The sequence below is a fragment of the Schistocerca serialis genome, chromosome 4 (assembly GCF_023864345.2).
Source record: "Schistocerca serialis cubense isolate TAMUIC-IGC-003099 chromosome 4, iqSchSeri2.2, whole genome shotgun sequence".
NCBI classification, from domain to species: Eukaryota; Metazoa; Arthropoda; class Insecta; order Orthoptera; family Acrididae; genus Schistocerca; species Schistocerca serialis.
In genome coordinates this window covers 198,620,368-198,643,149 of record NC_064641.1, presented here as the reverse complement: position 1 = coordinate 198,643,149, position 22,782 = coordinate 198,620,368, and positions in this window count along the sequence as shown.

The following is a 22,782-nucleotide window of genomic DNA, read 5'->3' as shown; positions in this document are numbered from 1 at the left end:
GGTTTCGGTTCTTGAGGAAGAATGGGCTCGCATTCCTCCACAGACATTCATACTCCTAGCTGGAAGTATTTCCAGCAGAGTTCAAGCCAATATAAAGGTGGAGGATAAACCGTCCCGTGTTAATGGCCACTAATAGACGTCGGGACGCTTTCGATCAGGTAGTACGTACCCGAATCTCTCGTATCCTATTCCCACGATATGTACGCAAGACATATTTTAGTGCCAGCAGAATATTCGCACGTTCGTCCTCTAATGACCGTTCTCTGACTTTGCAAAACAGGTTTTTCATTTGAACTACGTTCTCGTGCATTTAAATTACACTTCCATATGATCTACACCAACCTATTACGATTCTGGCAGCGTGAATCTGAATGCGTTCGATGATTATTGTCAAGCCTACTTAGCGAGGACTAATCGTTAGAACAATGGAACTGAACCATTTGCGTCTTTCATACAGTTTTCCTGGAAAATGCACTGCACTTCCTCAGAACCTCAATAAAATTAGGTCTTTATCTAGTAGTCAGTAATAATCATATTATGTGATCAACCAGGCTCACACGCTTCTTAGTACTATCCCTAAACACTTATACTATGTTGGATGCTCTAAGCGATCTCTGCTAACCGTGTAAGCTGTCAATATACGGTTTTTGTTAAGAAATCGTGTTACATTTACCGACCATTTAAAGGGATATATCAGTTACTTAACGTGGGACTTTTGTCCAAGACTTCCAATATTTCATGTGTATTGTACACAATCCCTTCCCCTTTCAGAATATAAGGCTGTATGCATACACTAGAAAATTTAAAAATCTACCATTTATTCCACATCGTTAAATCACGCTGCGCAGCTTTAGTAGGAGATTACCGCGAAGTTCAGCAGTGCACACAGCACGAGGTACTGTTGTTAAGAACTTAATCCATTTAAGGCAAAGCGGAAGAATGTTCTTTATCGTCGTAGCAGCAGAGTAATAGCCATAAAAAGAGCCACAGTGCCTCATCCTCCATTTATGACACGAAAAACGTTTGCAGTGGGTGTTATAGCGCGTTCTTTCACGTTAGACTCAATCTTTTGTTAACGCAGACCTGGAACTTCTCATAGTTAACTGCTACCACTCTTTCAGACAAATACAAAGTGATCTTTTGCACTATAATATTCCGATTATGACTTTCTAAGTTCTTACGCTTGTCATAAAACAACTTTCAAAGAGAGAAATAAAAGAGACCTTTCAGTGCTGAAAGTGTGGCAGGAAATGTCATAGTGACACACGAATATAAACACCACCCATAGCGCCATTAGATAAAAGCAGTAGGTTACGTCATTTTTGAGGCTTTGAACTTTTTTATTCTTCTCTAACGACTTTCAATCTTTATTATTCACCGATACAGATTTAGAGCCGGAACATATGGCTGTAACGTGCATATGTCTGGCAGTAGTGACATTCAGACATTCTTAAGGAGATTCTTATAGCTTTAGTCTGCAAATATTTATGACTCTGGGATAGAGAAGAAATTACAACTCTAACATTTTTATCCCAGTCTATTGTCGCATTAGTCATTATGTCATTATAATTATTAATTCGCTCAGATTCTGAACATCTTCAGATTCACTGTGGTTGTAGAGAATCCTGTGAGTTATATTTTCTGTGTGCAGCCTGCAACGGCTTATGGATGCTACGTAAAGCGGATAAAACTAACGTGCCGCTACGGAACAACAATGAATCTCGAGATTTCCAAAAGTTGAACGAAATCAGTAATCATTTTAAAGGTAAATGTCTCAAAACATTGTAATGAAAGATACTCCATTAATAATCAGCTGTCATGTATAGATCTGCCCTTAACATAACGACAAAATTGAATAACACTTTGAGACTGTCCGATGTACCCGTATCAACCTCACTGTAGCACAGGGCTTAAACCTATGCTGCATATTAGTTTTGAAAATTACCAGCCATTTGTGAGCAGCTGACGGTCTTCTGGTTAGCATTGCTGACTCTCTATTATGATGCGAACGCGTCGCGAATATTCTCGTCTCACGACTGAGTACGTGTGTTGTGTGCTGATTATCATTTCATCACACCGACGAGCAAATCGAGGAGGTGGCGTTAAATAAATAAAGTACCATACGCACTGGCCATTTAAGTTTGGGGGTGGTTTACTTTATTTTTTGGGTTGTTGTTCAGCTATATGTCAAAAAGCTTACCATACAGTGAAATTGTGCTGAATCTAATAGGGGGACGTGGTAATAACTCCGGTGCGTTCGGTAAGTTTTGCCGCCATCTATCTATACAGTAACAAACGACAAGTAGAGCTGTGACACTTCTCGTCAGTTTAAAATTGTGGGCCCAACCGGGACTCTCAGATCTGACCTTTGTTAGGCAATGCTGTCATCGAGTTAACGAGACATAACTCACAACGATCCTCATAGCTTTAATTTGGTCAATTCCTCCCTCTGTTTTAATCTACAAAGAAGATTCACAACAGCGCACACTCTGAAACAGAGTTTTTAATTCAGCTTGCCGTCTATATCGAATCATAAACACCGCACTTACATATTGAAATCTAACTTTTCAGAGTGCGGCTTCACCGCACACGTAAAAAGGACTGGGACAGGGTTTTTGAGGACACACCACCAACAACTTGACAAATTCTAATGCTAAAAAAAACCACACTATACACACTAAAAAAAAACAATTTCCGCGATCAGCAACAGATACATTAAATACCAACTAAATAAAGTAAGGGAACAACAGCTTCGATACCGGCAAGACTTATAAAATGTAGCACAGCCTTTTATCAAGTTATAACACTTTATAGACAAGCTCATAAAACTGGGAATCTCTAGCGTCTCTTAAACCAGACATTTAAACAAAGGGGGCAGCTTGGAAGAAAGTAACGAGCGCAAATAAGTCAAATCCAATTTTCGCAACCTATGACAAGAACGCTACAGACTGTTCCCATATAACGGTCCCAGCATTTAAACAACCATGAAACTAAGGCGCAACCGTCTGAATTTTAGAGTTAAAAAAAAGAACAAATATGGAGTTGCAGGAGTAAATGCTGCCTCTTATATTTCCAGCGAGAAGCAAATTCCGTCGCCGTACCTAACCTTAGAATTCAGTGGGAAAAGAAATTTAACTTGTGGCTGTGGTGTATTTTCTCCCCTCCCCCCCTCTTAGAAAAAAGAAGAAAATGGAACTTACCTAGTGCAAGACCCGTCCAGTCAACAACGCGCGGCCAGAGTGTTCGGCAGAGATAAATCGCTTAAGCACAAGGTTTAAGCGACGTACTGCAGATTATTCTCTTTTCCACTTACAAGATTTGACTGGTAACACCAAACACAGTAAATAGAATCCAGCAGGGTGATGACCTGACAAAACAATCTGTTTGGTTCTAGTCTTCGAATATACAAAATACAGTCAACTGTGGCCGAACTAAGTGCGAGGGATCCAAGCCAGTGCCGTTACAGCACCCGATATTAAGAGAGAAGGGTGGGGGAGGGGGGAAGGGAGGTGACTGCCACATTAAAGAAACTACTAAACTAAAAGCACGAGTAGTTTGCAACAGGAGTAGCTTCCCGTACTATTTAAGGAAAACGTGGCCAATTTAAAAACATGTTATGAAAGGGATGGTTGCTACTCACCATATAGCGGAGATTGTGAGTCTCAAATAGGCACAAAGAAAAGACAGTCAGAACGTAGCCCTTTCCTTGTTCCCTTTCAAGCATTAAACAGTCCTCTATTCCACTAACGCACCCACAGTCTTTTTACTTGTCTCTTGTTCTTCAACCCCGCTCCACCACTCTCCGTCATACCACGCGACTTCACTTAACTACCCTAACCTCTCTCCACCTCATCCCTTTATGCTCCCACATACAGCGCTTTACAATCCTCCATGCCTACCCTGCATGCCTCCCCCTTACCCAATAACCGGCTGCTTTTCCCGTCAGGCACCACTGTTCGCAATCTTGCGTTGCAGCCAGAGACTGTGGTCATGTGTTGCATTTGCTCGAGTGTGTGTGTGTGTGTGTGTGTGTGTGTGTGTGTGTGTGTGTTGTCTATTTCTGACGAGTATTTTTTTGACAGAAAGCTTACTTTCTGACTGTCTTTTTCTTGTTCCTATCTGCGATTTTGCACCTCCGCTATATGGTAACAACTATCATTTTCCTCCTATTGTCATGTTATATCCTAGGCTTCCCACCGTTTAAAAACATATTACACGGTTAAAACAAGGAGCACGAGACTTGCGTAGAATAACTAGTCGCTTACGTCCTTAGAATGAGAAAAATAGCAGTTACATGAAGCAGTTAATAGTTTAAAATTACGTAGAATAGCGAGCGGCGAGCTCCTCGGCGAATATGGTGCGTGCCGACGTCGCTGGTAGAGGCACTGCTGCAAAGGCACTGTGGTCCAAGAATCTCGTAAGGCAGCATACCGCACTGTCCGTGAGGCTGCAAAAGACTAAAGCACGTCAAAGTCCGGGCTCTCACTTCAAGCTGAACATTGCCGCAGTTACACAACTCAGCGAGATGGCTAAAGCTTAGTACACACACACTGTTGAATGTTACAAAAAAAGAAAAAAACGGTAGAATAGAAAAATCATTCCAGGTGTACTGTCTAGTATGGACTAAGAAACGTAAACAGCAACGTAAAAGAGCGTAGCAATCCAAAGGATTGGAAAAGGGCACCGGCCATCCCCGTTTTCAGGAAGGGACGTCGAACAGATGTGCAGAACTATAGACCTATATCTCTACCGTCGATCAGTTGTAGAATTTTGGAACACGTATTATGTTCGAGTGTAATGACTTTTCTGGAGACTAGAAATCTACTCCGTAGGAATCAGCATGGCTTTCGGAAAAGACGGTTGTGCGAAACCCAGCTCGCGCTATTCATCCACGAGACTCACAGGGCCATAGACACGGGTTCCCAGACAGATGCCGTGCTTCTTGACTTCCGCAAGGCGTTCGATACAGTTCCCCACAGTCGTTTAATGAAAAAAGTAAGAGCATAAGGACTATCAGACCAATTGTGTGATTGGATTGAAGAGTTCCTAGATAACAGGACGCAGCATGTCATTCTCAATGGAGAGAAGTCTTCCGAAGTGAGAGTGATTTCAGGTGTGCCGCAGGGGAGTGTCGTAGGACCGTTGCTATTCACAATATACATAAATGACCTTCTGGATGACATCGGAAGTTCACTGAGGCTTTTTGCGGATGATGCTGTGGTATGTCGAGAGGTTGTAACAATGGAAAATTGTACTGAAATGCAGGAGGACCTGCAGCGAATTGACGCATGGTGCAGGGAATGGCAATTGAATCTCAATGTAGACAAGTGTAATGTGCTGCGAATATATAGGAAGAAAGATCGCTTATCCTTTAGCTACAATATAGCAGGTCAGCAACTGGAAGGAGTTAATGCCATAAATTATCTGGGAGTACGCATTAGGAGTGATTTAAAATGGAATGATCATATAAAGTTGATCGTCGGTAAAGCTGATGCCAGACCGAGATTAATTGGAATAATCCTAAGGAAATGCAATCCGAAAACAAAGATAGTAGGTTACAGTACGCTTGTTCGCCTACTGCTTGAATACTGCTCAGCAGTGTGGGATCCGTACCAGATAGGGTTGATATAAGATATAGAGAAGATCCAACGGAGAGCATCGGGCTTCGTTACAGGATCATTTAGTAATCGCGAAAGCGTTACGGAGATGATAGATAAACTCCAGTGGAAGACTCTGCAGGAGGGACGCTCAGTAGCTCGCTACGGGCTTTTGTTGAAGTTTCGAGAACATACCTTCACCGAAGAGTCAAGCAGTATATTGCTCCCTCCTACGTATATCTCGCGAAGAGACCATGAGGATAAAATCAGAGAGATTAGAGCCCACACAGAGTCATACCGACACTGCTTCCTTCCACGAACAATACGAGACTAGAATAGAAGGGAGAACCGATAGACGTACTCAAGGTACCCTCCGCCACACACCGTCAGGTGGCTTGCTGAGTAGGGATGTAGATGTAGATGTAGAACAGCGAGAAATTTGCAACTCAACTCGGCTCCTGTCCGATTTTCACAGGTACCGAGAGCGATACAGACGTGACAAAGAGACCCTTATACGGCCCGAAAAACCACGCATACTTGCAAAAGTTTAATCTACGGTTTCAGACAAGAAGTGGGTTTCTCCGAGCCAAAATTCATACTAGGCAAACATGCAACGGTAGGGTCTTAATACGGGTCTTAATACCACTGCCACATCAGCTCCCATCCGCAAGGAGATTACCACACAGCACATTAATCAATCCAGGAAGAATTCAATGAGCTCTGCACTAAGAAAGTGCCTCACTCCAGAAAGCTATTCTACAGACACGAAGTTCCCACTACCCAAAGTCTGTATACCTCGCCACTTGACCCCCTTGACACCGAGAGAGGAGGACATTGACACCCTAGCACCACCGACCCCAGCCCACTATTCCCTGTGATAAAGCCTCACTTCCCCCATCGTGACACCACAATCACGCACGCTAGATGAATAGCGCACTGTAAGCCACTTCAGCGAACTCATGCGACCGAGGCTGGCAGTTACTAAAAGAAAAACCGAGCTGACACAGCACACATAATTTGGCCTCACAAGTGCATTACACACCTCTTTTGTCCACGGTGTTGCAGGTGTTCTATTAAAACCGTGCACAGAATCGTATTCTGGTTGCACTATTGATTAACGTACCCTACGTCTTTAAACTTCAAATCATTTTTCGATCGACCCAATTTTGGTACGGCGTCTGTGTGAGTCTCGAAGTCTGAAATCACGTTTCATTCGAGAAAGTGTTTAACATCTCATCCGAGTGATACAGTCGTATTGATAAGCTCTTATTTTGTATTATTAACTGTGCGCAATAAACAACGGTCCTAAGCCTCAAGGTGCCGACAAAAGCCTCTTTTAAATCTACAGCAATGGATAGACAAGTGGATGGCGTACATCTAGGGTCAGCATGCTGGAGAGACACTGCCGAAAGCGTGATGAAAGAATAAATAGGTTCTGAAGTTTCCCACATGGCGAACGTGCACGTTAAGCGATATGAAAACCAAGGCAGTCTGAACAATGTAAGTTTATACAGTCTACTAATAAACGCAAGAATAATCCCTGGACTCGATGCTAATAACGAAACAGAATCTCGGGAATGTTTCTGGTCTCAACGTAGTGTCCGTCACAGTCTAGCTGAATGGCCTTGTATTTGTTGTAATTGATGTGCTGCGAGATTGGGAGCTTGGAGTCGAAGTCGGCGGTGACGTCCAGCGATGTGCTGCGAATGAGGCATTCATTAAGGATAGGGCCTTGGACGTGGCTGCGCATGTTCTCCTTGTATTACGTATGCGGGTAGATGCCCATCAGGCTAGCGTGATCCACTCGGGAGTTAAGTATTGAGGAATTGCGGCTCGGTGTCCACGGCGTGACTCCCAGTGAGTTGCTCTGTTGTAAAGAACCAGTCGACAACTGTCCACTGAGACGCTCCGGTGTGCGAATGCGTTCGTCGATCAGGCCACGATCTTTATATCCGGGTCGCGCGAGGATACAGGGGTCAGCGCTTAGAGGTATGTGACTAGCAGCACAGATTTAGTGCCACTGGTAGCGGCACATGTAGCCGCCAAGGGGTATGACGATCACTGGAGACTTTGAGGAAAACAGTCTGGTCTGTTTGCATGTTCGTCGGGCAGTTTAACGGTGCTCGACTGAGGACGTGTGGCAAGTAAGCGAAGAGGTGGGCTCTGTCAATGCAGGGCTGCGTGAAGGGCAGTCGGATCTTAGGCGCTTGAGGTTATACAATGTCAAGAGTTCGACAGCACTCTACGAGGCCTATTCGGAAAGTAAGGCCCGATCGGTCGCAAAATAGAAACCACTGTGAAAACGAAAAAGTGTTTTATCTATAGCAGTTAGCTACGCCTCCCAGCATCTTCTGTACATTGTCTTCGCTCCGATTTAGACGTTTGTAGTATGGTTGTACCAAATTTCCAATTCCCGCGCCATAGAAGCAAGCCGCCTGTGCTTCCCGAAAAGTGCCTACGGTGGTCTACAGCTCGTTGTTTGTGCCAGAACGTTGTCTTCATAGCTAGCGGTTCATGTGAGCAGAGATGGGTGAGTCAATCACGGGTTCAATTGAGGGCGATCAAACACTTGCCATCGAGAACGCTGCAGGAGCATCCTCATTGCCCCTTCCGAGTGCGGCCGAGAATTATCATGCAGAAGAAAAGTATGACATTTATGTTATGTGGGCTACATGACATTAGGCGAAATCTCACACCAGGCCCTCTTACTTGGCGGGAGGCACTAATGTTCTGAGCATCGTTAAATGCTCGCTGTGCACTCAGAACTGAAAAGAGCGATTGACGCGGTCGACGGGCATACTAGAGACCATCCCCAGTACATCAGCGCAAAGCTTCACCCGATTTTCGCTGTGGTTTCCATTTTGCACCCCATCGAACTTTACTTTCCAAATAGTACTCGTAAATGCCTTCCGGTAATGTAGTACACGCGTATTACATATGGTTAGAATTATTCAGACCCTTGCGAAATGTAGGAATTAGAGCGATATTTGAACTGGTTAAAGAGATTCTATGCGATAAATGACTTACATCAGATTTTCAGAAAGTGACTATCAACAAAATACGAGATAAGGAACGAGAAAGTAAATTCAAAACGTATCAGATGATTAGTTTAACAGCTTAAGTTTGTAAATTGTTGACCAGATTATATGTAGAACAACAGTTAGAAACATTCAAGACCTACTGGACAAAGGTCTGATTATTTTCAGAAAGGAGAAAGGTACAAGAGCTGAAATGCTGCTGCTGCACTTAATACAAGGCGGCTGTTCGGAATACCTTCCTTGCATCTCCAACCATACACAAAGCTTTCGACGGTGCAAGGCGTTGTTTAAGGGTTTTAAAAGATTAGGTTGGGAGAACAAACGAATAACCTAGAACATCTACAAAATTCAAGTAAGAAAGATGAAAGCGGAAGTGCGAGGATGACAAGTTCTTGTTAAGATTAACAGGTAGGATTTCAGATTATCGTCACTGTTATTTAGCGTGTGCGACGAAGAAGAAATAAACAAAGTAAAAGAAGACGTCTAAAGCTAATAGGGAAACAGCCACAAATTCGAAGGTTCTCAGACAACATACTCCTGGATGGAAGGAAGAAAGGTTCAGAGGAGTTTTTGAAATGAATTAATATCGTAGTACATATATGGATTAAGCATAAAAAGTGGAAAGATGACGGTGACGGAGAGCAGTAGAAAAGAGGACAGCTTGCTGAGGATCAAAATTGTTAATGACAGAGTAATGGGAGAAGTGAAGAAATTCTTCCATCTAGGAAACAATGTAGCACAAGGTGGCTGAAAAAAAGAAATTATCAGAAGTAAACTTGCAGAGGCGATTAAAGCGTTGTTCAGTAAAAGAATCAGATGTTGATACGCAGATAAACAGCCTGGAAGTAGACGTCTGGAGTACAGCAATGTATGAAAGTTCAAAATGGACCATCGGAAATCCCATGAAGATGAAAATGAAACTACACTTAGTGACAGAAAAGTGAAGCACAAGGTCGGGTGCCAGTGAAACCGTTCTCTTGCAAAGCATCGGCGAGCATGCAAGTCATTCGAGTTGCAATCCTCGGCGACAGGAAGGACGGCCATCAGAGTACAGAGTTTATCTTTTCTTCATGTTTGTTGTTACTAGGCCTGCTAAGGTACTCGCATGTAAGCGGTGTGGCATGAGACAGATGTTGAGTGACCACGTAAGGAACATTGGAAAATGGAGATGACGCGTATTCGTGTATAACGGTTTTATAAGCGTCTAATTGTCGGTTTCCTCTAACCAGCTGGTTGAACCGTGCAATGTCCAGATTCCTAAAAAATGGTTCAAATGACGCTGAGCACTATGTGACTTAACATGGATCATCAGTTCCCAAGAACTTAGAGCTACTTAAGCCTAACTAACATAAGGACATCACACACATCCATGCCCGAGGCAGGATTCGAACCTGCGACTATACAGGTCGTTCTGTTCCGGACTGAAGCGCCTAGAGCCGCTCGACTACAACAGCCAGTCTCCAGATTCCTGTGTCGGACCGCATGGGCGCGTGAGGGCAGGCATACTCGTCGTCAAGATTCTAGTCGACCACGTCCAGTCATCAGAACAGAGGACCACCGTATTTTGCAGAGGTCACTTGTAATCACTTCGTATCTACTGCTGCCCTCTGAGAACAAGTAATGGATCCCTGCAACATTCTGTGCCATCCCGTAACATTGGGTGGAGACCAGCAGCAGCCTGACTAGGGGACATCGTCCAATACCTAGACTGTCGTTAACACTGCAACACAGACTGCTGCGTTTAGAGTGGTGCCGCGATGGGGAAACATGGACTGCTGGTGAACTGCATCGCATTGCGTTCTGCGGTGAGTCGCAACCACTGATGACCTTCGTCGGCGAGTATGGCAGCAATATCGGAAAGTGTCCCATTCTTCATGTGTCGTCATAGTGTGGTCAACCGTTAGATATGACGGTTGCTAGTGCTTAAGGGAAATCTGAAGGTGCAACGGAACATCAAGGACACCCTGCGTCCTCATGTGTAATATCTCATGCGACAGTACCTAAGCGCTATTTTCCAACACGACGATATTCGACCACACACCGCACGAGCATGTATAAACTCATTCTTTTGAAGAATTCCCGGGGAAGGCAAGATACTCATATCTGTCCGCTGTAGTACATATATGCGACCGAACGGCCATAAACTTATTTTTGATTCTCTTCAACAGCAGTGTATTTATAAAAACACTCCGTGACCAAGAAGTGAAACACCGGTGCATGTTGAGGAGAGGAGCGTGAAATGTCATACTGATATGTGGGTCATGCCAAGTTATTTGCAAACATGACGCAATTTTTTTAATGACAGCAATGCCATCACATAAAGTCTCAAGCCGGAAAGTTTCATTTCGTTTCATCTTGTAGATGTTTCACTTTTTGGTCAAGGAGTGTTTTTATAAATACGCTGCTGTTGAAGAGAAAAATACGTGAATGCTAAGGGTACGAAACAATAAGTCCAAAATCGAGTAGGCGTGAAAATGCGGAAGACTTTAATAGTGGAAAGAACATGTATGTTAGAACGTCTGCTGCCACATCTAGCAGCAGTTTACCTAGGGACTGTTGACAAGGAGAAAAACAGGAGCTGGTAAAGAGTGGATTATGCAAAACTGTTCACTGAAGATATTAGGTACATAAGGTACTTAGGGCATCACAAATTAACGGAAAGTGGAATACAGCATCAAACGACCCGAAAATGGCTTACAAAGCTACAGCCACAAACAGCTCGGGATGCACGTTTCATCCTAGAGTTCTTTGGAAACAGTGTAGAGAGTGAGGCCAACGTTTTATTGGGAGAAGTACTGCTATGACAGAAACCGCCACAATCGCCGTAATACAAAGCAGAGTGCTTAGCGCAAAATTCGAGGTAAAATAAAGTTCCGTGTTCTGGCCCGTCGTCGTCGTAGTCCTCTGCGAAAGCGTCATCGGTGGTCAAAAAAGTCTGCGCACCGCTGTCCCGGTCGTTGTCGGGCATCCTGACCTAGGAGGCGCTACTAATCGACCGAGTAGCTCCTCAGTTGGCAGTGATGCAGAGTGCACCCAGTACCAGAATTCCTACCAAATAAACATTCGAACTCCCCCCGCATAGCAGTCAGCCGCACTAGCTGCTCGGTTACAGGTGCGAAATGTATTCGAGGACAGCAACACATTAAACTGTGGCGTTATTTTGACCATTGCTTTCGAATTATGACAACTAACACTACAAAGTGATAAAGTTTATACTCATAGCACGTATTTTTCTAATTATGTTCTTTTCGAGGTACTGTGTTATCTGAAGTCCGTATAATGAACGTTTTAAAACCTATCTGACTGGTTTCAGGAAGCTGTAGGTAATACACTAAGAATATGCTAATGTCAAAGAACGTTATTTATACCTCATACCTCATTAGTTTTGCATATGAGATGCTAGTACGGGATACTTCTGTGATGATGCTACAAACTTCAAGGAATGAGGTAGAAGGATAAAAATACCAGTCTGTGGTAAGGAACCCAGGCGGGAAACTTCACAAAAGAAACTTAAAAGCGAAAATATTTCTGGTAGTTCTCATAGTGGACCTCTTCTGCTGCAAGCTGTTGGCTTTCCATATATTCGGAGGAGATAGTCTGAACCTAAACAATAAAAGATTGGGCTTGTAAACATGAGCTACAAAATCCATAGACTAAGAGCTGTGATCACCTATGCAGCAGAAGAGATGTATTTCATAGTAGCAAATAGGAACTAGTCGTCGTAGCTCTTAAGTATGCACATTAAAGCCCATATTTACTGGACATTTTTTCATTCTCATGACCCGTACAACCTCCTTCCAAAATATGTGGAGCAAAGGGACAGTAGAAGAGGTCCACAGCCAGAGGTCTCAGAACGATTTTCGCTAATAACTTTCGACTCAGCCGTTTCCGGATCAGCGTCCGTGACCTCAAATTGACGCATTGAACCGACTTCATCATCCCTGCACGTTTGTAACATTATCATGGTATAGGTTGTGTGAACGAATAATGAAATTTGTCGCAGAAGCTACAATTCATTGAAGGAGTACAGAAATAAATTTTCGACGTGTTCAAGTAATCTGATATTACCGGCATAATATGGTAGGTCCTTTCTCAGAGACAACCACCAGTGGAATACGTCGGGAATATTTTTCCGCGTGATGTTGTCGTAACTCATCTTAGCAACACCAGGCAATTCACACCACACTGCTGATATATCCCTAAAGAGAAACATAAAGGACCTCTACCTCAAAATATACCAGTTGAACAAATTGTCTGTGGAATACATCCTTCTCGATCTATTAAATGCTTCCTTGGATTGATAACTATTCTGGTAAATTTGCGAAGTATGTTCTGGGACTCCAGTTTGATGGAATTAGAGATTCGTGCCCTTGAACAAACATAATTTCTTGTTTACTCTTCAGCTGTACACGTTTCTCTTTGCTTTACTGCTGCTTAGTAAGGTAATGTATGTGAAGAACATGATATGTGAAATTACTGTTATCACAGTCAAAAAACATTAACAGGCTTCTCCACCAACTGATTTAATTCGGAATTCACCAACAGATGTCAGGAGAGTTGGAGCTGTCATAAAGCCCGGTATAGGGGAAGTAACGCTAACTCAGCGGCGGCCGCCATTTTTGGGCCAAGCGGTGGCGCGCTTTCATGGTGCAGCAAAGGCCCGTGGCGTTACAACGAATTTATAATCACTTTTCTACGTTAATAAAGGTGCAAATGATAGTGCAGTGACTAAAATATGCACTGCAGTCCAGTTTTTTTTCATTAAACGCCACGACTACAGACAGGAGCAGCCAACAGGATGGAATTTGTAATCCTTCTATCAGAACTCCTTCTTATACAAAGGATTTCACTTTTTCTGTTAGTAGGAAAGAAACAGTAATACATTTTTGAGTAAAGGAATATTTAATACTTTCCTTAAACGCCATCAGACATTTCTATAACAAGCGTTTAACATTATTTTGAAGTTACGTGCAATTGTGTAATACTTTTTGAACTATAAGTTTGTGACAGATGCGTCACTGCAATATCAGATTGAAAGTTTCAGATAACAGTTACGTTAGCTTTTAAGTATTTTGTTTGCCAACAATCTAATAAAATCTGGATTGTATCATCATGTTTACAGTTACTTACAATCTCATTTTGCGATTTTATTGTCATCTGAACAAGTCGATTATACTTAATCTAAAGTATGTTGTAACGTTCTTTAATAAAAAGAAAGAGAAAGATTACCATTACTTTGAACAAAGTCTGATCTGTGGAATGGATACAGAACTCTAATTGATGCGTTGCGTGTTGTAACTGCAAGTGGTGTGCTTATGCTGTGTTAATGTTAGCAAAACATTCCACGAATCGATTGAGCAATGCAACTCCCAATACCAATAACGATATACAGTCACTGCAAAATACATTCAGCCTCTTAGGCACTGAATCATCTGGCCCTGTTCAAAACTGATAACTTTGGTCCCTGTGGACATAACAAATAAATTAAATTTTCTTAAATCTACAGCAGCAACGGTGGAACGCGATATATTCTGGTCTCTCATAAAAAAGTGTAAAGGCCTGCTACAGGCTCAGCAGTGTGCAAGAGAGATTCCCAAGTGCATCTTGTGACAATCAGCACTAGAAACCGTCCTCATTTAAAAGACAATTTTCAACATTAATTGCCGTGGTAGTTGCGAGAATGACTACCGACTGGCTATAGTACTTGGAATGCACATGAAATTCATCTGGCTAATAAAAGAGAAAACTCAAGAAAATCCTACTTCTTTAACAATTAAATTGTCTGGAGTGGGAGGCGGTACTGATTATTGCGAATTACTTACATACAGACTTTTAGCAAATTTATATTGCAAGTTAAATTTGTCTTATCAAAAACATCTCAAAATTTGTTACATTAGTCACAATTGATTCAGAAACAATGAGGTTTATTAAACAGTAAGTATATCTAACTTCATTAATCCAACATAAATGCAAATCATCAAGTTACACATAGCTGTGTTAACAAATGTTAAAAGCATTACAAAAAATTATATATCCAACAAGCCCTTTTGTCAAAACCGTTTACGTACATTGTAGGGTTACCCAACAGTTACAAATTATCAGCCAACCCATCTCTACTAACGCTCTGGCAAAAACAGAAATCATATTTACTTACCATGTTTAGCTTGGTTACATGAAGACATCTGCTTCCATGTTCAACAATACTGACATACCTGAATCAATCCTACTCTTTGTGGCTTCAGACAGCACACGCCAAAAACCGCCTACCCCATCGTCTTTCCCTCACAGACAGCTACCTACAACTGTGCGCCAAGCGCTCTCTTACTCCTAGACTAGCAGTACAATATCGTTGGCTCTGTGGTCGCGCACAGTCAGCGACCAGCATTATCGAGCCTATCACAGGCATTCATCGTTTATAGTATACTAGTTTCATTTTAATTTATTAATATTCTTATCTTTTCAATGCATATCCTTGTTGTAATGAATACGTGAAGTATTTTGTCTACGGAGTGACAGGATAGTATATTGTGACCCAAGTTCTTTGTTGCTGCGACAGCGTCGGTCTCTAACTCCTTTTCTGACAACTGAGACCCAAGAAGGTGTTTTTCATTGACGAAAAATGATTTATGCCACATTCAACACACTGAAAACTGAACTTTCACTGCGGGAATAGTTTTGAACGTCGATTAATCTACGGATTTCTTCACATTCTGATCCTCTTGCATAATGTGGTCCCTCGCATTGCCCGCAAATGACGTACCTCCTTTTAGCTTGTTGTACAGTTCTCCCAGCCAGATGATAGACTACTCTTCCTCGAGCAACATGTCTTCTACTTGACTAATGTCTGTTGTTTCATGTGTAGCAGCATCGTCTGCCCAATCCGTTTCATCAGACATACGCCTATATTCCTGGTAATCTGCTAGAAATTGAGCATCTACTTTCTCGCAATTCCCATACTGACTCAATCGGAAATATTGTGAAATATATGTAAGACGTACGAAGCTTTTCAATGACACAGCATCAGGGACAGAATTGGTTCTATGAGGTATGCTGAAGAGATTCACAAGTGCATCTTGTGACAATCAGCACAGGAAACCGTCCTCATTTAATAGATAATTTTCGACATTAATTGCCGTGGTGATTGCGAGAATGACTGCCGACTGGACTGGTTTCCCAGCATCTATTTCGCCTATTTTCATATTTTCTAATGAAACAATAACGTCCCAAGAAATGCACAGCATCATCGTGTTTATCCTTTACTGAATTGCACATAGCAGCTTTTCTATTTCTTGGCGTCACTAACCTGAACCAACGAACGATGGTTTCTATAAAATTAGCCTTGGTCGTAGCAGAATCCTCAAGTGCTTTCTGCCTAACTGCGTATTTCATTTCCACCGAAACACTGTTTCAGGGATGCGTAAGATAGACCAAATTTCATTTTCTAGTACTGTCATAGTCAAATATTTTTTTCCTCGAGTCCCTATTATGTTTTGTTGTTCTTCATGTCAGTATAATACAACTTAAGGACGGATTGAATCGATACGAACAGAACTGGAAATTTATTAACCTGTAGGGTATCATCTGGATGCAACATCTCATCTTAATTTGAAAGATGAATTCTGGAGTTCTTCAAAATGTGTGATACGTCGGGCATAAAATGCAGCTTTTGTTCCGAAGAATAATGATGTTGTCAATAGTTTTCTGTTTGCTGATACGTGCCAGTTACAATGCCGCATTCCCGCCGCAAGGGTGATTTTATCCACCCATTGTCAGAGATAATCACAGTGATCGTTAGGGCAATATCTTCACACTTCGTAACAAGCTCCGTGAGAATGACTTGAGACCCACAAACGAAATGAACTTTCCCGCGAAGTGGTACCCAACAACTGGCTTTCATCGAGTACTTAGTCAACCTAGCATTAAAACCCGTGAATGGTAAGCATGTGTTTCATACGAACCATTAGCTCCAGGAAGTGTTGGGTGCCCAGTTAGGACTTTAGATGAAATATCATTTTGTAACCCTGGCGTTATGCTCATCTCATCCAGCATAAGGACTGTAAGGTTTCCTGAGGCTGCAGTGTGTCCACTTTTAACTTTCAGTGCAGATACCATATCCTCTAAAACGCCTGGTGTGAACAACTGATGTCTTTGCAGCTTGCTCTCAGTGGGCAGTAGTTGTGCCACTTCCCTCGCTATATTCTAGCCCCCGTTTCCGCAGACTAAACGGATCTCCAACGCTTTTTTTTAATAGTATCCGAAGAGTAACAGTTTCAACCTACGTCCTCAATTATTTAGTGGATGTATTCCAATCTTAGTCTTCCTCCACAGTTTTAGCCTCTACAGCTCCCTCTAGTACCATGACGTGTTAAGAGATGTCCTATACCCTGTCACCCTGTCCCTTCTCCTTGTTAGTGTTTTCCACATATCCGGTTCCTCTCCGATTCTGCACAGAACATTCCTTATCTTATCAGCCCATTAAATTTTCAACATTCGCCTGTAGCACCACATCTCAAACGCTTCGATTCCCTTCTGTTCCGATTTTCCCACAGTCCTCGTTTCACTACCATCCAATGCTGTGCTCCATATGTACATTCTCAGAAAGTTTTTCCTCAGTTTTAGGTCCATGTTTAATACTAGTAGACTTCACTCGGGGAGGAATTCCCTTTTTGCCAGTGGTAGTCTGCTTTTGATGTCCTCCTTGCTTCGTCCGCCGTTGGTTATTTTGCTGCCTAGGTACCAGAACTCTTTTACTTCACCTACTTGGTGACCATCAACCGTTAAGTTTCTTGCTGTTCTCATTTCTGCTACTTCTCATTACGTTCGTCTTTCTTCGCTTTACTGTCAGTCCATATTCTGCATTCATTAGATTGTTCATTCCATTCAGAATATCATGTAACTCTTCTGCACTTTCACTCGGGATAGCAATGTCATAAACGAATCGGATGATTGATATTCTTTCACCTTGAATCGTAATTCCGCTCCTGAACCTTTCTTTTATTTCCATGACTGCTTCTTCGACGTACAGATTGAACGGTAGGGGGCAAGACTACATCCCTGTTAAGTCCTACATGGTCGTCGTCAAATATATGAGGTCTAGGAAGCCTGCTTTTTGGAGTCGCTAGGCAACAATCCAAGTAAATCATATTAATGAGTTTTATAACAAAATGAGCAATTACAGTACTTAACGTTGTGTTACACAGATGTGTCGCAAGAAAAGGGCGACATGCAAAAGAAGCAATGTTATTCAATACGAATAATCCTAATACAAGCGAAGTAATAGAGCTTTGACATTTCTAAGCAAGATGCTAGTCTTGAGGCTGCTGTTCGACTGGGCCGCGACCAGTCGGGAGCGGCGCTTATGACGTCTTCACATATGGGCCCCTGCTGTCGCGTTGTCGTCCTGTAGAGGGGTTGTCAGCACGCAACTAGCTGACGTCGTCTCACAGCCCTGTCTGCTCTATCGCTCCCGACTGGTATGCAGGCGCTTGACTAGACGCCGTTACAATTCCTTTTTAATCTGAGCATTGGTCGTCCACTCTTATTATTCCCTCTTAGCTCTCGTACGTGAGGGATACTACCAGTCTCCCCAAAGCTTACCCCTATTTTTCTCTTAATTTCGAACATCTTTCTACATTTTACATTGTCGAACGCTTTTTCTGGTCGACGTATGAACGTATCTTTATTTTCCTTTACTCTTGCTTCCATTATCAACCGCTACGTCAGAATTGCCTCTCTGGTGCCTTTACCTTTTCTAAAGACAAACTGATCATCATATAGCACACATGCTCTTAAACGATCTGTTTCCCACACCGTCACTGGAAAAAGGAAAAAGTTGGTCAATTCATACACTTTTCTGAAACTAACATCAAGAAGACAACGTTCGCTGATTTCAAAACTTTCCCGGCTTCTAAGAGGAGAACCATCACGTGACTTCTATATTCCAATTTAAACTACGCCATCAACGATGACGGTGAATCTGTATACGAATTCAAAATATACTTGCATCAAGAAAGGGACAAAATTGTCATAAACAATTGGAAAAAGAAAAAAGGTGGCCCATTCATACACTTTTCATAAAAATAAGGATGCTTAAAAAGAGAAACACCAAACAATTAATTTGTAAAGGAATTCTAGAGTTTATATAGATGTGTAGCTTAGTCCTCTTATTTCGGATACAGTCAAAACAAATATTTAATTCTTCTATAATGTCACTAATTACATAGCAACATACCCTTAAGAAGAAGCTAGTTTTGGTTTCGAGAGGAAACACCAGTCCATAAACCAAATGATATAAAGAGAAAAATCATAATAATGCTGTGTAACTTTGCAACCATGAAAAACTACGAAATATATCTTTAGATGTAGTGGATTTCAATGAATGAAATGGAAAGGATATGGAGATTCCTGGTATGATGAGTGTAGGGTAACATCAGCAGCGGCAGAGAATGGTATAGCGGGAGCAGGATTCGTTATGAATAGAGAGGTAGGGCACAGAGGCTGTATTTCCCATCTAAATCGACTGCAAGGTGACTACGATAATTCACCTATAAATGCTGACGTCGCAATCTGAAGATGAAGAGATAGGGATAGAATATGAGCATGTTGAACACAGAAAGGGAGACGAGAATCTATAGACTTAGGGGACTGGCATGTAGTTTTATGGGAACAAGCAGAAGAAAGAGTTACGGAAGGATCTATGCTTGGTCCTAGGAATGAGACAAGAGAAAGACTAATTGGGTTCTGTAATAAATGTCAGCATTTAACAGCGAACCACTAGAGGATGAGGTATACTTCGAAAAGGCCGAGAGATACATGAAGATTTCAGTTAGATTACATCATGGTCAGAAAGTGTTTCCGAAATCAGATGCCGGATTGTGAGGTATACCAGGTGCAGATATAGACTCAGATCACAATATAATAGTGATGAAGAGTAGGCTGAGATATAAGACGTTGTTCAAGAAGAACAAATAGGCCAAGGAATTGGATAAGGAACTCAAGACTACAGATACCGCAATAAGGAATAGCTCAGTATGTGGTAAGTTGAAGAGGAGTTGACAGCTTTAAAAAGGGCAATCACTCAAGCTGGAAATAAAAACATAGGGACAAAGAAGGTAAGCACAAAAGAAAAAAATGTGTAACAGAAGAAATACTTCAGTTGATGTATGAAAGAAAGAAGCACAAATGTGTTCAGGAAAATTCAGGAATGAAAGAAACAGGAAGTACAAGGAAGCTAAGACAAAATGGGCGCCTGAAAAAAATTAAGAAATTTAAAGAGAAATAATTGCCTGAAGTGAAATTAAGAGTACAGATGGTAACATTAACAGTGCAGTGGCAATTCTACTGGTAAATGCAGATGAGAGACCGGATAGGAGTAAAAGTAGAATGAAAGCTTCTCTGAGGGGTAAGATTTGTCTGATGTGTTTGAGGAAGAACCAGGAGTAGATTTGGAAGAGTTAGGGGATCCGGTATCAGAATCAGAATTTAAAGAGCACTTAAAAACTTAAGATCAAGTAAGGCAGAAGGGATCGATAAGATTCCATCATAATTTCTAAATTAATTGGCGGAAGTGGTTACAAAACTACTATTCAGATTGGTGCATAGAACGTACGAGTTTGGCAATATACCATCTGATTTCCTGAAAAATGTCATCCACACAGTTCCAAAAACTGTATGAGCTGGTAAGTGTGGCAATTGTCAGCCAGTCAGTCAGGCAGCAGCAGCCGGCCGAGACACAAGCAGCAACAAGGAATTAACCGATTTTGTGACTTTTACTAGTTCCTAATCAGGAGCGAATTTTATAATATCATCTGCATGCCATTTTTAGCTTTGTTTCTTGAGTTTCTGCGTGTTTATTTAATATCTAATAGCTACAGTTCTCGCGTTTTCATTTGCGTCGGAAAGTAAACCGATTTTGTGACGTATTACGAGTTCCTAATCAAGAGCGAATTATTTAGTTTCACCAGAGTGCTTCGGTAGTTCAGTTTTTGAATCTCTGCGTATAAATCTAATTTATGAGACACAGTTGCTACGTTTTCATCAGGGTCTACAGTGGATCTCCGCAGCATGTGCCGATACTCCGTATATGTGCATGGTTTAGTTTTCCACGGTCTTTAGTATGGACAGGGGCTGCCGTAGTCGCGTGTGGATGAGAGCCGAATTGGTGACACTTCGGTCTCCGCTTCAGGCTCTGATGGCTTCGGTTAGACAGCTTGAGGTTGCAGTGGATGGGTACTACTGTTGTGGGCCGGTCTTGGTGATCCAACGGATGTCCAGCACTTCCGAGTCCTCCGATCGATCCCCATCAGTGGCCAGCCCAGTTACTGCTCTCACTGAGGCTGACCCACCACCTGTGGTCGAGTGGGAGGTCGCCCTGGGGCGTGGCAGGCGGTGAAAGACCTCCCAGGCAGCTGCAGGTAAGGCCTCCCCAGTTTGCCTGACAAACAGGTTCCAGGTGCTGTCTGTGGTTGCCACTGTTACTGAGATGGGTGCTGTCGCCTCTCCTGTTTCAGAGGAAACCTCTCAGCAAGCGATATCCGGGCAGTCAAGGAGGGTGGGATAACAGATAGTTGGGAGCTCCAATATTAGGCGCATTATGATGACCATTAGGGACATGGCTGCCAAGAAGGGAAAGTGACAGAGCCGCTCGAGTTCCTGCTGCTAATAAGGTGACTACACCGTTCGTTTATTTTTTTTTTTTTTTACGAGCTTCAAACAGGAGCGACATATTTTCAGTTACCTGTTTATAGTATATTTTTCTTAGTAATTTCTTGCGTGTTTGAGTGCTTACTAGGAACGACGTCTTATTTTCATAGCACTGTAGCGTACAGTACCGTCGTTGCTAATGACCCTCGAATCGAGCCTCGTATCGTACAGGCTTTTGTTTGTTTTGCTTAGAACAGCACAGTGTCGGTTAGACCATCAGCGACAGAGCCGCTTATACTCCTGCTGCTAGTAAGGCGAGTACACCATTCCTTTATTACATATTTTTACAGATTTCAAACAGGAGTAGCTTCAGAAATGGACAGGCACTGTGACTGCTGTTTACAGCTGCGAGCTGAGTGGGTGAAACTTTACTCACAGCTCCATGCAGTGTTGGCGTCCATCACACAGTATGAGGCTGCTGCCAAGGGGCATCACTGTGGGGGGTCGGACGAAGTGATGCGAGGGACGTCGAGCACGACCCATGTGTTCCCCGACTGGTCCACTGCTGTGGCCGCCCCAGGTACTGCCCGAACTGAGGCAGACCCCTCACCCGTGGTCGAGTGGGAGATCATTCCAAAGTCTGGCCGGCAGCGAAAGTCTATCCGATCATAGGGCCTTCCCGGTTCGTTTGTCGAACAGGTTTTGGGTGTTGTGTGGCTGTCAAAGTCTCAGAGCCGGATGCAGTAGTCCATCCTATTCCAGAGGAAGCTTCTCGGCCCGTAAGGTCCAGACATTCACAGAGGGTGCGTTTGCTGGTAGTTGTGAGCTCCTACATTAGGCATGTAATGGGGCCTCTTAGGAAAATGGCTGCCAAGGAGGGGAAGGAATACAGTGTTCACTGTGTGTGCATAGCAGGGGGGGAGTCATTCCGGATGTGGAAAGGGTGCTTCCGATTGCCATGAAGAGTAAAGGGCGCAGCCAACTGCAGGTGGTGGCCCATGCCAGTACCAATGATGTGTGTCGCTCTGCATCGGAGGAGATTCTCTCTGTTTTCGAGCGGCTAGCGGAAATGGTAAAAACTGCCAGTCTTGCTTGCAAGAGTAAGTTGGAGCTCACGATCTGCAGCATCGTCGACAGAACCGGCTGTGGTTCTTTGGTGGAGAACCGAGTGGAGGGTCTGAATCAGAGGCTAATGCCTTTCTTTGATCGTGTAAGTTGTAGATTCTTTGACTTGCGCCATCGGGTGATGGGTTTTCAGGTTCCGCTTAATAGGTTAGAAGTCCATTACAGAAATGAAGCGGCTACACGGTTAGCGGGATTGTGTGGAAGGGACTGGGCGGTTTTTTAGGTTAGAGGGTCTGAGGAAACCACAGAAAGGGCATACGTCTAAAAGGAGACAGATAAAACACAGTAAGATAGTTGTAGAAACGATCTGTGTTGTAAATTGTCGTACCTGTATTGGGAAAGAACCAGTGCTCCAGGCCTAATAGAAAGGACTGAAGCTC